We start from the raw sequence: 18,062 nt of genomic DNA, 5'->3' as shown, positions 1-18,062 counted from the left end.
ACCAATATCACCCTGAACATCGACCCCACTATCATCCGGGACATAGACCAAAATATCAACCAAGATATAAAACCCAATATCACGTGGGACATAAAGTCTCAATATCACCCGCGACATAAAGCCCCAATATCACACAGGACATAAACCCGAATTTCACCCGGGACATAAACCCCAATTCCACCCTGTATATAGACCCCAATATCAAACGGGACATAGATCCTAATATCATCTGCGACATAGATCCCAATATCACCCGGGACATAAATCCCAATATCACCCGGGACATAGATCCCAATATCAGCCGGGAGATAGATCCCAATATCACCCGGGACATAGATCCCTAATATAACCCGGGACATAAACCCCAAGATCACCCGGCATAGAAACCCCAATATCACCCGGGACATAAACCCATATATCACCCGGGACATAAACCCCAATATGAATCAGGAAATAAACCCCAAGTTCACGTGGGAATTAAACCCCAATTTCACCTAGGACATAAATCCCAAATATCACACGCGACATAAATCCCAATATCACTCGGGATATAGATTCCGAAAATCACACAGGACATAAACCACAATTTCAACCGGGAAATAAACCCCAATATCACCCGCGACATAGACACCAATATCACCCAGGACATAAAGCCCCAATATCACCCGGGACATAAACCCCAATTTCACCCGGGATAGGAGCCCCAATATCAAATGCGACATAATCCCCAATATCACCCGGGACATAAAGCCCAATTTCACCCGGGACATAAACACTAACATCACCCGGGACAAAAAGCCCAATATCAAACGGGACATAGAGCCCAATATCATATGGGACTGAGACCCCAATATCACGCGGGACATAGATCCCAATATCATCCGGGACATAGATCCCAATATCACCCGGGACGTGGATCCCAATATCACCGGGGACATAGATCCCAATATCATCCGGGACATAGATCCCAATATCAACCGCGACATAGATCCCAATATCACCTGGAACATAGATCCCAATATCAGCCGGGACATACATGCCAAAATAACCCGGGATATAAATTCCACTGGCACCCGAGACATAAACGCCAATATCACCCGGGCTATAATCCCCAAAATCACCCAGGACATAAACCACAATATCAGCCAGGACATAAACCCCAATATCACCCGGAACAAAAACCCCAATATCACCCGGGACATCAACCCCAATATAATCCATGATATAAAACCCAATATCACCCAGAGTATAACTCCGAATAACAGCAGGGACGTAAAAATCAAATATCATGTGGAATATGAACCACAATATAACCTGGGATATAAACCCTAATATCACCCGGGATATAAGCCCCCATATCAGTTGGGACATAAACCCCAATTTCACCCGGAACATAAACGCCGATATAACCCGGGATATAAACCCCAATATCACACAGGTTATAAACGCCAATATCAGCCGGGACATAAAGCCCAATATCAGCTGGGACATAAACAACAATATCACCCGGTACATAGATCCAAATATCACCCGGGACACAGATCCCAATATCACCCGGGACACAGATCCCAATATCACCCGGGACACAGATCCCAATATCACCTGGGTCATAGATCCCAATATCACCTGGGTCACAGATCCCAAAATCACCCCGGACACAGATCCCAATATCACCCAGGACATAGATCCCAATATCACCCGGGAGAAAAATCCAAATATCACCTGGGACATGGATCTCAATATCACCCGGGAGATAAATCCCAATATGCCCCGGGACATAAAAACCAATATCACCCGGCATATAAACCCCAATATCACCCAGGACAAAGATCCCAATATCACCCAGGACATAGATCCCAATATCACCCGGGACATAGATCCCAATATCACCCGGGACATAGATCCCAATATCACCCGGGACGTAGATCCCAATATCACCCGGGACGTAGATCCCAATATCACCCGGGACATAGACCCCAATATCACCTGGGACATAGATCACAATATCACCAGGGACACAGATCCCATTATCACCCGGGACACAGATCCCAATATCACCCAGGACACTGATCCCAATATCACCCAGGACACAGCTCCCAATATCACAAAGGACACAGATCCCAATATCACCAAGGACATAGATCCCAATATCACCCGGGACATAGATCCCAATATCACCTGGGACATAAATCCCAATATGCCCTGGGACATACTTCCCAATATCACCCGGGACATAAAGCCTCAATATCACCCGTGACATAAAGCCACAATATTACACAGAACATAAACCTGAATTTCACCCAGGACATAAAACCCAATTTCACCCTGGATATAGACCCCAATATCACCCGGGACATAGACCCCAATATCACCCGGGACATAGATCCCAATATCAGCCGGGACATAGATCCCAATCTCACCCGGGACATAAACCCCAATATCTCCGGGGACATAGATGCCAATATCAACCTGAACATAGATCCCAATTTCACCCGGAACATATACCCCAAAATAACCCGGGATATAAAGCCCAATGTCACCCGGGGCATCAACGCCACTATCACACAGGATATAAACTCCAAAATCAACCAGGACATAAACCCCAATATCAGCCAGGACATAAACCCTAATATCACCGGGGACATGAACTCCAATATAATCAAGGATATAAACCCCAATATCACCCGGAGTATAAATCCGAATATCAGCAGGGATGTAAAAATCAAATATCATCTGGAATATGAACCACAATATAACCCGGGATATAAACCCCAATATCACATGGGACATAAATCCCAATTTCTCGCTGGACATAACCCCAATTTCACCAGGGACATAAAGCCCAATTTCAACAGGGACAGAAACGCCGATATAACCTGGGACATAAACCCCAATATCACACAGGTTATAAACGCCAATATCACCCGGGACATAGACCCCACTCTCTTCAAGGACATAGACCCCACTATCATCCGGGACATAGACACCAATATCAACCAAGATATAAAACCCAAATTCACCCGGGGCATAAAGCCTCAATATCACCCGGGACATAAACCCCAATTTCACCCGGGATATGAGCCCCAATATCACCTGCGAAATAAACTCCAAAATCACCCGGGACATAAAGCTCAATTTCAACCGGGACATAAACACCAATATCACCCGGGACATAGAGCCCAATATCACACGGGACATAGATACCAATATCACCCGGGACATAGAGCCCAATATCAAACGGGACAAAGATCCCAATATCACCCGGAACATAGACCCCAATATAACCCGGGATATAAAGCCCAATGTCACCCGGGACTTAAACGCCAATATCACACGGGATATAAACTCCAAAATCAACCAGGACATAAACCCCAATATCATCCAGGACTTTAACCCCAATATCACCCTGAACATGAACCCCAATATAATACAGGATATAAACCCCAATATCACCCGGAGTATAATTCCGAATATCAGCAGGGATGTAAAAATCAAATATCATCTGGAATATATACCACAGTATAACCCGGGATGTAAACCCCCATGTCATTGGGGACATAAATCCTAATTTCACCCAGGACATAAACCCAAATTTCATCCGGGACATAAACACCAAACTCATCCGGGATAGAAACCGCGATATGATCCGGGACATAAACCCCGATATCACACAGCTTATAAACGCCAATATCACCCGGGACATAAAACCCAATATCACTCGGGATATAGGTTCCCAAAATCACACAGGAAATAAACCAGAATTTCACACCGGACATAAACCCAAATTTCATCCTGGATATAGACCCCAATAACACCCGGGACATAGACCCCAATATCACCCAGGACATAGATCCCAATATCACCCAGGATATAGATCCCAATATCACCTGGGACATAAACCCCAATATCGCCGGGTACATAGAAGCCAATATCACCCTGAACATAGATCCCAATATCACCTGGAACATATAACCCAATATAACCCGTGATATAAAGCCCAGTGTCACCCGGGACATAAACGCCACTATCACACGGGATATAAACTCCAAAATCAGCCAGGACATAAACCCGAATATCAGCCAGGAAAAAAACCCCAATATCACCCGGGACATGAATCCCAATATAATCCAGGATATAAACCCCAATATCACCCAGAGTATAAATCCGAATATCAGCAGGGATGTAAAAATCAAATAGCATCTGGAATATGAACCACAATATAACCCGGGATATAAACCCAAATATCACTTGTGACATCAGTCCCAATTTCACCCGGGACATAAACCCCAATTTCACCCGGGATATAAACCCCAATTTTAACCGGGACAGAAACCCCGATATAACCCGGGACAAAAACCCCAATATGACACAGGTTATAAACGCCAATATCGCCCGGGAAATAAAGCCCATTATCAGCTGGGACATAAACCCCAATATCACCCGGGACATAGATCCCAATATCAGCCTTGACTTAGATCCAAATATCACCCGAGACAGAGACCCCAATATCACCCGAGACATAGATCCCAATATCACCCGGGACATAGATCCCAATATCAATGACAACATAGATCCCAATATCAACAGGGACATAGATCCCAATATCACCCGGGACATAAATCCAACTATCATCCATGACATAGATGCCAATATCTCCCAGGACATAGTACCCAATATCACCTGGGACATAGATCCCAATATCACCCGGGACATAAACCCCAATATTGCTGGGAACATAGATCCCCATATCACCATGAACATAGATCCCAATATCACCCGGGACATAAAACCCAATATCACGCGAGACATAGAACCCAATATCACCCGCAACATAAAGGCTCAATATCACCCACGACATAAAGCCCCAATATCACACAGGACGTAAACCCAAATTTCACCCGGGACATAAACCCCAATATCACCTGGGACTTAGACCCCAATATCACCCGGGACATAGACCCCAATATCACCCGGCACGTAGACCCCAATATCACCCGGGACATAGAACCCACTATAATCCAGGACAGAGACCCCACTATCATCCGGGACACAGACCCCAATATCAACCAAGATATAAAACCCAATATCATCCTGGCATAAAGCCTCAATATCACCCGCGAAATAAACCCCAATTTCACCCAGGATATGAGCCCCAATATCACCCGCGACATAATCTCCAAAATCACCCGGGACATAAAGCCCAATTTCAACTGGGACATAAACACCAATATCACCCGGGACATAGAGCCCAATATCACATGGGACATAGATCCCAATATCACCCGGAACATATACCCCAATATAACCCGGGATATAAAGCCCAATGTCACCCGGGACATAAACGCCGATATCACACGGGATATAAACTCCAAAATCAACCAGGACATAAAACCCAATATCAGCCAGGACTTAAACCCCAATATCACCCTGGACATGAACCCCCATATAATACAGGATATAAACCCCAATATCACCCGGAGTATAAATCCGAATATCAGCAGGGATGTAAAAATCAAATATCATCTGGAATATGAACCACAATATAACCCGGGATATAAACCCCCATGTCATTTGGGACATAAATCCCAATTCCACCCGGGACATAAATCCCCATTTCACCCAGGACATAAACACCAAATTCACCCGGGATAGAAACTCTGATATAATCCGGGACATAAACCCCGATATCACACAGCTTATAAACGCCAATATCGCCCGGGACATAGATCCCAATATCAGCCGGGACATAGATCCCAATATCATCTGGGACATAGATCCGAATATCACCCGGGACATAGATCCCAATATCCCCCGGGACATAGATCCCGATATGACCCGGGACATTGATCCGAATATCAACCGGGACGTATATCCCAATATCACCCGCGACATAAAACTCGGGATATAGATTCCCAAAATCACACAGGACATAAACCCGGATTTCACCCGGGACATAAATCCCAATTTCATCCTGGATATAGACCCCAATAACACCCGGGACATAGACCCCAATATCACCTGGGACATAGACCCCAATATCAACCGGGACATAGATCCCAATGTCACTTGGGAAATAAACCCCAATGTCGCCGGGGACATAGATGCCAATATCACCCTGAACATAGATCCCAATATCACCTGGAACATATACCCCAATGTCACCCGGGACATAAACGCCACTATCACACGGGATATAAACTCCAAAATCAGCCAGGACATAAACCCGAATATCACCCGGGACATGAACCCGAATATAATCCAGGATATAAACCCCAATATCACCAGGAGTATAAATCTGAATATCAGCAGGGATGTAAAAGTCAAATATCATCTGGAATATGAACCACAATATAACCCGGGATATAAACCCAAATATCACTTGGGATATCAGTCCCAATTTCACCCGGGACATAAACCCTAATTTCACCCGGGACATAAACCCCAATTTTAACCGGGACAGAAACCCCGATATAACCAGGGACAAAAACCCCAATATCACACAGGTTATAAACGCCAATATCGCCCGGGACATAAAGCCCATTATCAGCCGGGATATAAACCCCAATTTCACCCTGGATATAGACCCCAATATCACCCGGGACATAGATCCGAATATCATACGCGACATAAGTCCCAATATCACCCGGGACATAAACACCAACATCACCCGGGACATAAACACCAACATCACCCGGGACATAAACCTAAATATCACCCGGGACATAAACACCAAGTTCACCCGGGAAATTAACCCCAATTTCAAATAGGACATCTATCCCAAATATCACCCGCGACATAAAACCCAATATCACTCGGGATATAGATTCCTAAAATCACACAGGACATAAAGCTCAATTTCACCCGGGAAATAAACACGAATATCACCCTGGACATAAAGCCCCAATATCACACGAGACATAAACCCCAATTTCACCCGGGATATGAGCCCCAATATCAACTGCGACATAAACCCTAATATCACATGGGACACAATGCAAATTTCACCCGGGATATAAACACAAATATCACCCGGGGCAAAAAGCCCAATATAGAACAGGAAATAGAACCCAATATCACACGGGACATAGACCCCAATATCACCCGGGACATTGATCCCAATATCACCCGGGACATTGATCCCAATATCACCCGGGACATAGATCCCAATATCACCCGGGACATACATCCCAATATCACCCAGGACATAGATCCCAATATCACCCGGGACATAAAGCCTCAATATCACCCGTGACATAAAGCCACAATATCACACAGAACATAAACCTGAATTTCACCCAGGACATAAAACCCAATTTCACCCTGGATATAGACCCCAATATCACCCGGGACAAAGACCCCAATATCACCCGGGACATAGATCCCAATATCAGCCGGGACATAGATCCCAATCTCACCCGGGACATAAACCCCAATATCTCCGGGGACATAGATGCCAATATCAACCTGAACATAGATCCCAATTTCACCCGGAACATATACCCCAAAAATAACCCGGGATATAAAGCCCAATGTCACCTGGGACATCAACGCCACTATCACACAGGATATAAACTCCAAAATCAACCAGGACATAAACCCCAATATCAGCCAGGACATAAACCCCAATATCACCGGGGACATGAACCCCAATATAATCCAGGATATAAACCCCAATATCACCCGGAGTATAAATCCGAATATCAGCAGGGATGTAAAAATCAAATATCATCTGGAATATGAACCACAATATAACCCGGGATATAAACCCCAATATCACCCGGGACATAAATCCCAATTTCACGCTGGACATAAACACCAATTTCACCAGGGACATAAAGCCCAATTTCAACAGGGACAGAAACGCCGATATAACCCGGGACATAAACCCCAATATCACACAGGTTATAAACACCAATATTGCCCGGGACATAGACCCCAAAATCACCCGGGACACAGATCCCAATATTTCCTGGGACATAGATCCCAATATCACCCGGGTCATAGATCCCAATATCACCCGGGACATAGATCCCAATATCACCCGGGACATAGATCCCAATATCACCCGGGACATAGATCCCAATATCACCCGGGACATAGATCCCAATATCACATGGTACTTAGATCCCAACATCACATGGGACAGAGTTCCCAATATCACCCGGGACAGAGATCCCAATATCACCCGGGACAGAGATCCCAATATCAACCGGGACATAGATCCTAATATCATCTGCGACATAGATCCCAATATCACCCGGGACATAAATCCCAATATCACCTGGGACTTAGATCCTAATATCACCCGGGTATAGATACCAATATCACCCGGGACATAGATCCTAATATAACCCGGGACATAAACCCAAATTTCACCCGGGAAATAAATCCCAATTTCACCTAGGACATAAATCCCAAATATCACCAGAGACATAAAACCCAATATCACTCGGGATATAGATTCCCAAAATCACACAGGACATAAACACCAATTTCACCATGGAAATAAACACCAATATTACCCGAGACATAGACACCAATATCACCTGGGAAATAAAGCCCCAATATCACCCGGGACATAAACTCCAATTTCACCCGGGACATAAACACCAATATCACCCAGGACAAAAAGCCCAATATCAAACGGGACAGAGACCCCAATATCACCCGGGACATAGATCCCAATATAATCCGGGACATAGATCCCAATATCACAAGGGACATAGATCCCAATATCACCCGGGACATAGATCCCAATATAATCTGGGAAATAGATCCCAATATCACCCGGGACATAGATCCCAACATCACCCGGGACATAGAACCCAATATCATCTGGGACATAGATCCCAATAACACCCGGGACATAAACCCCAATATCACAGGGGACATATATCCCAATATCACCCGGAACATAGATCCCAATATCACCCGGTACATAGATCCGAATATCACCCGGGACATACACCCCAAAGTAACCCGGGATATAAAGCCCAATGTCACCCGGGACATAAACGCCAATATCAACCGGTTTATAAACCCCAAAATCACCCAGGACATAAACCCCATTATCAGCCGTGACATAAACCCCGATATCACCCGGGACATGAACCCCTAAATAATCCATGATATAAACCCCAATATCACCCGGAGTATAAATCCGAATAACAACAGGGATGTAAAAATCAAATATCATCTGGAATATGAACCACAATATAACCTGGGATATAAACCCTAATATCACGCAGGATATAAATCCCCATATCACTTGGGACATAACCCCCAATTTCACCTTGGACATAAACCCCAATTTCACCCGGGACATAAACCCCAATTTCACCCGGGACATAAAAGCCGATATAGCCCGGGATATAAACCCCGATATCACACAGGTTATAAACGCCAACATCACCTGGGACATAAACCCCAATATCACCCGATACATAGATCCAAATTTCACACGGGACATAGATCCCAATGTCATCCGGGACACAGATCCCAATATCACCCGGGATATAAACCCCATTATCGCCGGGGACATAGATGCCAATATCACGCTGAACATAGGTCCCAATATCACCCGGAACATATACCCCAATACAACCCGGGATATAAAGCCCAGTGTCACCCGGCTCATAAGCGCGACTATCACACGGGATATAAACTCCAAAATCAACTAGGACATAAACCCCAATATCAGCCAGGACATAAACCCCAATATTACCTGGGACATGAACCCCAATATAATCCAGGATATAAACCCAATATTACCCGGGACATAAAGCACAATTTCACCCACAACATAAACACCAATATCACCCGGGACATAGAGCCCAATATCAAACGAGACATAGAGCCCAATATCACACAGGACATAGACCCCAATATCACCCGGAACATAGATCCCAATATCAGCCGGGACATAGATCCCAATATCACCTGGAACTTAAACCCCAAAATTGCCGGGGACATAAATACAAATAACACCCTGAGCATAGACCCCACTATCATCCGGTACATAGACCACACTATCATACGGGACATAGACCCAAATATCAAGCAAGATATAAAACCCAATATCACCCGGACATAAAGCCTCAATATCACCAGCGACATAAAGCCCCAATATCACAAAGGACATAAACCCGAATTTAACCAGGGACATAAACCCCAATTTCACCCAGGATATAGACCCCAATATCAACCGGGACATAGATCCTAATATCATCTGCGACATAGACCGCAATATCACCCGGGACATAAATCCCAATATCACCCGGGACACAGATCCTAATATCACCCAGGACATAGATCCCAATATCACCCAGGACATAGATCCTAATATAACCCGGGACATAAACCCAAATTTCACCCGGGAAATAAATCCCAATTTCACCTAGGACATAAATCCCAAATAAAACCCGCGACATAAAACCCAATATCACTCAGGATATAGATTCCCAAAATCACACAGGACATAAACACCAATTTCACCATGGAAATAAACACCAATATTACCCGGGACATAGGCACCAATATCACCCAAGACATAAAGCCCCAATATCACCCGGGACATAAACTCCAATTTCACCCGGGACATAAACACCAATATCACCCGTGACAAAAAGCCCAATATCAAACGGGACAGAGACCCCAATATCACGCGGGACATAGATCCCAATATAATCCGGGACATAGATCCCAATATCACAAGGGACATAGATCCCAATATCACCCGGGACATAGATCTCAATATAATCTGGGAAATAGATCCCAATATCACCCGGGACATAGATCCCAATATCACGCGGGACATAGATCCCAATATCACCCGGGACATAAACCCCAATATCGCAGGGGACATAGATACCAATGTCACCCAGAACATAGATCCCAATATCACCCGGAACATAGATCCGAATATCACCCGGGACATACAACCCAAAGTAACCCGGGATGTAAAGCCCAATGTCACCCGGGACATAAACGCCAATATCAACCGGGTTACAAACCCCAAAATCACCCAGGACATAAACCCCATTATCAGCCGTGACATAAACCCCAATATCACCCGGGACATGAACCCCTAAATAATCCACGATATAAACCCCAATATCACCCGGAGTATAAATCCGAATAACAGCAGGGACGTAAAAATCAAATATCATCTGGAATATGAACCACAATATAACCTGGGATATAAACCCTAATATCACGCGGGATATATATCCCCATATCACTTGGGACATAAACCCCAATTTCACCTGGGACATAAACCCAATTTCACCCGGGACATAAACCCCAATTTCACCCGGGACATAAAAGCTGATACAACCCGGGATATAAAGCCCAGTGTCACCCGGCTCATAAGCGCGGCTATCACACGGGATATAAACTCCAAAATCAACCAGCACATAAACCCCAATATCAGCCAGGACATAAACCCCAATATTACCCGGGACACGAACCCCAATATAATCCAGGATATAAACCTCAATATTACCCGGGACATAAAGCACAAATTCACCCACGATATAAACACCAATAACACCCGGGACATAAACTCCAATTTCACCCGGGACATAAACACGAATATCACCCATGACAAAAAGCCCAATATCAAATGGGACAGAGACCCCAATATCACCCGGGACATAGATCCCAATATAATCCGGGACATAGATCCCAATATCACAAGGGACATAGATCCCAATATCACCCGGGACATAGATCCCAATATAATCTGGGAAATAGATCCCAATATCACCCGGGACATAGATCCCAATATCACGCTGGACATAGATCCCAATATCACCCGGGACATAAACCCCAATATCGCAGGGGACATAGATACCAATATCACCCGGAACATAGATCCGAATATCACCCGGGACATACACCCCAAAGTAACCCGGGATATAAAGCCCAATGTCACCCGGGACATAAACGCCAATATCAACCGGGTTACAAACCCCAAAATCACCCAGGACATAAACCCCATTATCAGCCGTGACATAAACCCCAATATTACCCGGGACATGAACCCCTAAATAATCCACGATATAAACCCCAATATCACCCGGAGTATAAATCCGAATAACAGCAGGGACGTAAAACTCAAATATCATCTGGAATATGAACCACAATATAACCTGGGATATAAACCCTAATATCACGCGGGATATATATCCCCATATCACTTGGGACATAAACCCCAATTTCACCTGGGACATAAACCCAACTTCACCCGGGACATAAACCCCAATTTCACCCGGGACATAAAAGCTGATACAACCCGGGATATAAAGCCCAGTGTCACCCGGCTCATAAGCGCGGCTATCACACGGGATATAAACTCCAAAATCAACCAGCACATAAAACCCAATATCAGCCAGGACATGAACCCCAATATTACCCGGGACATGAACCCCAATATAATCCAGGATATAAACCTCAATATTACCCGGGACATAAAGCACAATTTCACCCACGATATAAACACCAATATCACCCGGGACATAGAGCACAATATCAAATGAGACATAGAGCCCAATATCACACAGGACATAGACCCCAATATCACCCGGAACATAGATCCCAATATCAGCCGGGACATAGATCCCAATATCACCCAGGACATAGATCCCAATATCACCTGGAACTTAAACCCCAAAATTGCCGGGGACATAAATACAAACATCACCCTGAACATTGACCCCACTATCATCCGGGACATAGACCACACTATCATACGGGACATAGACCCCAATATCAAACAAGATATAAAACCCAATATCACCCGGGACATAAAGCCTCAATATCACCCGCGACATAAAGCCCCAATATCACACAGGACATGAACCCAAATTTAACCAGGGACATAAACCCCAATTTCACCCGGGATATAGACCCCGATATCAACCAGGACATAGATCCCAATATCACCTGGGACATAGATCACAATATCATCCGGGACATAGATCCCAATATCACCCGGGACATAGATCCTAATATAACCCAGGACATGAACCCAAATTTCACTCGGGAAATAAACCCCAATTTCACCCGGGAAATAAACTCCAATATCACCCGGGACATAGACACCAATATCACCCGGGACATAAAGCCCCAATATCACCCGGGACATAAACTCCAATTTCACCCGGGACATAAACACCAATTTCACCCGGGACATAAACACCAATATCACCCGGGACAAAAAGCCCAATATCAAACGGGACAGAGACCCCAATATCACCCGGGACATAGATCCCAATATATTCCGGGACATAGATCCCAATATCACAAGGGACATATATCCCAATATCACACGAGACCTAGATCCAAATCTCATTGGGGAAATAGATCCCAATATCACCCGGGACATAGATCCCAATAGCACCCGGGACATAGATCCCAATATCACTAGGGACATAAACCCCAATATCGTATGGGACATAGATTCCAATATCACCCAGACCATAGATCCGAATATCACCCGGGACATACACCCCAAAGTAACCCGGGATATAAAGCCCAATGTCACCCGAGACATAAACGCCAATATCACCCGGTTTATAAACCCCAAAATCACCCAGGACATAAACACCAATATCAACCGGGACATAAACTCCAATATCACCCGGGACACGAACCCAAATGTAATCCACGATATAAACCCCAATATCACCCGGAGCATAAATCCGAATAACAGCAGGGACTTAAAAATCAAATATCATCTGGAATATGAACCACAATATAACCTGGGATATAAACCCTAATATCAGACGGGATATAAATCCCCATATCACTTGGGACATAAACCCCAATTTCACACGGGACATAAACTCCAATTTCACCCGGGACATAAACGCCGATATAACCCGGGATATAAACCCTGATATCACACAGGTTATAAACGCCACCATCGCCTGGGACATAAACCCCAATATCACCCGGTACATAGATCCAAATTTCACCCGGGACATAGATCCCAATGTCACCCGGGACACAGATCCCAATGTCACCCGGGATATAAACCCCATTATCGCCAGGGACATAGATGCCAATATCACCCAGAACATAGACCCCAATATCACCCAGAACATATACCCCAATACAACCCGGGATATAAAGCCCAGTGTCACCCACTCATAAACGCCACTATCACATGGGATATAAACTCCAAAATCAACCAGGACATAAACCCCAATATCAGCCAGGACATAAACCCCAATATTACCCGGGACATGAACCCCAATATAATCCAGGATATAAACACCAATATCACCCGGGACATAGAGCCCAATATCAAATGAGACATAGAGCCCAATATCACACAGGACATAGACCCCAATATCACGCGGGACATAGATCCCAATTTCATCTGAGACATAGATCCCAATATCACCCAGGACATAGATCCCAATTTCATCTGGGACATAGATACCAATATCACCCAGGACATAGATCCCAATATCACCTGGAACTTAAACCCCAAAATTGCTGGGGACATAGGTACAAACATCACCCTGAAAATAGACCCCACTATCATCCGGGACATAGACCACACTATCATCCGGGACATAGACCCCAATTTCAAGCAAGATATAAAACCCAATATCACCCGGGACATAAAGCCTCAATATCACCCGCGACATAAAGCCCCAATATCACACAGGACATGAACCCGAATTTAACCCAGGACATAAACCCCAATTTCACCCTGGATATAGACCCCAATATCAACCGGGACATAGATCCTAATATCATCTGCGACATAGATCCCAATATCACCCAGGATATAAATCCCAATATCACCCGGGACATAGATCCCAATATCACCCGGGACATAGATGCTAATATAACCCGGGACATAAACCCAAATTTCACCCGGGAAATAAACCTCAATTTCACTTAGGACATAAATCCCAAATATCACCCGCGACATAAAACCCAATATCACTCGGGATATAGATTCCAAAAATCACACAGGACATAAACCCCAATTTCACCTGGGAAATAAACCCCAATATCACCCGGGACATAGACACCAATATCACCCGGGACATAAAGCCCCAATAACACCCGGGACTTAAACTCCAATTTCACCCGGGACATAAACTCCAATTTCACCCGGGACATAAACTCCAATTTCACCCGGGACATAAACACCAATATCAAACGGGACAGAGACCCCAATATCACCCGGGACATAGATCCCAATATCACCTGGGACATAGATCCCAATATCACCCGGGACATAGATCCCAATATCATCTGGGAAATAGATCCCAATATCACCCGGGACATAGATCCCAATATCACCGGGATATAGATCCCAATATCACCCGGGACATAAACCCTATTATCGCAGGGGACATAGATCCTAATATCACCAATAACATAGATCCCAATATCACCCAGGACATACACCCCAAAGTAACCCGGGATATAAAGCCCAATGTCACCCGGGACATAAACGCCAATATCACCCGCATTATAAACCCCAAAATCACCCAGGACATAAACCCCAATATCAGCCGGGACAAAAACCCCAATATCACCCGGGACATGAACCCCAATATAATCCACGACATAAACCCCAATATCACCCGGAATATAAATCCGAATATCAGAAGGGATGCAAAAATCAAATATCATCTGGAATATGAACCACAATATAACCTGGGATATAAACCCTAATATCACGTGGGATATAAATCCCCACATCACTTGGGACATAAACCCCAATTTCACACGGGACATAAACCCCAATTTCACCAGGGACATAAACGCTGATATAACCCGGGATATTAACCCCGATATCACACAGGTTATAAACGCTAATATCACCTGGGACATAATCCCCATTATCACCGGGGACATAGATGCCAATAACACCCTGAACATAGATCCCAATATCACACGGAACATATACCCTAATATAACCCGGGATATAAAGCCGGCTCATAAACGTCACTATCACATGGGATATAAACTCCAAAATCAACCAGAACATAAACCCCAATATCAGCAAGGACATAAACCCCAAAATCACCCGGGACATGAACCCCAATATAATCCACGATATAAACCCCAATATCACCCGGAGTATAAATCCGTATATCAGAAGGGATGTAAAAATCAAATATCATCTGGAATATGAACCACAATATAACCCGGGATATAAAGCCGGCTAATAAACACCACTATCACATGGGATATAAACTCCAAAATCAACCAGAACATAAACCCCAATATCAGCCAGGACATAAATCCCAATATCACCCGGGACATGAACCCCAATATAATCCACGATATAAACCCCAATATCACCCGGAGTATAAATCCGTATATCAGAAGGGATGTAAAAATATAATATCATCTGGAATATGAACCATAATATAACCCGGGATATAAACCCCAATATCACTTCGGACATAAATCCCAATTTCACCCGGGACAGAAACCCCGATATAACCCGGGACATAAACCCCGATATCACACAGGTTATAAACGCCAATATCACCCGGGACATAAAGCCCAACAAAAGCCGGGACATAGATCCCAATATCACCCGGGACATAGATCCAAATATCACCTGGGTCACAGATCCCATTATCACCCCGGACACAGATCCCAATATCACCCGGGACATAGATCCCAATATCACCCGGGACATAGATCCCAATATCACCCGGGACATAAATCCCAATATGCCCCGGGACATACATCCCAATATCACCCGGGACATAAAGCCTCAATGTCACTCGCAACATAACGCCCCAATATGACACAGGACATAAACCCGAATTTCACCCGGGACATAAACCCCAATTTCACCCTGGATATAGACCCCAATATCACCCGGGACATAGACCCCAATATAACACGGGATATAAAGCCCAATGTCACCCGGGACATGAACGCCACTATCACACGGGATATAAATTCCAAAATCAGCCAGGACATAAAACCCAATATCACTCGCGAAATGAACCCCAATATAATCCAGGATATAAACCAAAATATCACTCGGAGTATAAATCCGAATATCAGCAGGGATGTAAAAATCAAATATCATCTGGAATATGCACCACAATATAACCCGGGATATAAACCCGAATATCACTTGGGAAATAAATCCCAATTTCACCCGGGACATAAACCCCAATTTCAGCCAGGACATAAATCCCTATTTCAACCAGGACAGAAACCCCGATATAACCCGGGACCTAAAATCCAATATCGCACATGTTATAAATGCCAATATCGCCCGGGACATAAAGCCCAATATCAGCCAGGACATAGATCCCAATATCACCCGGGACATAGATCCCAATATCACCCGGGACATAGATCCCAATATCACCCAGGACATAGCTTCGAATATCAACCGGGACATAGATTCCAATATCACCCGGGACATAAACCCCAATATCGCTGGGGACATAGATCCCAATATCACCCGTAACATAGATCCCAATATCACCCGGGACATAAACCCCAATATTGCCAGGGACATAGATCCCAATATCACCCGGAACATAAATCCCAATATCACCCGGGACATAAACCCCAATATCACCCGAGACATAGACCCCAATATCACCCGGAACGTAGACCCTAATATTACACTGGACATAGACCCCAAATTCATCCAGGACATAGACCACACTATCATCCGGGACATAGACCCCAATATCAACCAAGATATAAAACACAATATCACCCGGGACATAAAGCCTCAATATAACCCGCGACATAAAGCCCCAATATCACACAGGACATAAACCCAAATTTCACCCGGAGCATAAACCCAATTTCACCCTGGATATAGACCCCAATATCACCCTGGACGTAGATCCCAATATCATCCGCGACATAGATCCCAATATCACCCGGGACATGAATCCCAATTTCACCCAGGACATAAAACCCAATATGAATCGGGACATGAACCCCAAGTTCACGCGGGAAATAAACCCAAACTTCACCTAGGACATAAATCCCAAATATCAACCGTGAAATAAAACCCTATATCACTCAGGATATAGATT

This window comes from Carcharodon carcharias, chromosome 24 (genome assembly GCF_017639515.1).
Source record: "Carcharodon carcharias isolate sCarCar2 chromosome 24, sCarCar2.pri, whole genome shotgun sequence".
In the NCBI taxonomy this organism is placed as follows: Eukaryota; Metazoa; Chordata; class Chondrichthyes; order Lamniformes; family Lamnidae; genus Carcharodon; species Carcharodon carcharias.
The sequence above is the reverse complement of the archived record's forward strand: the minus strand, read 5'-3'. Positions refer to the sequence as shown.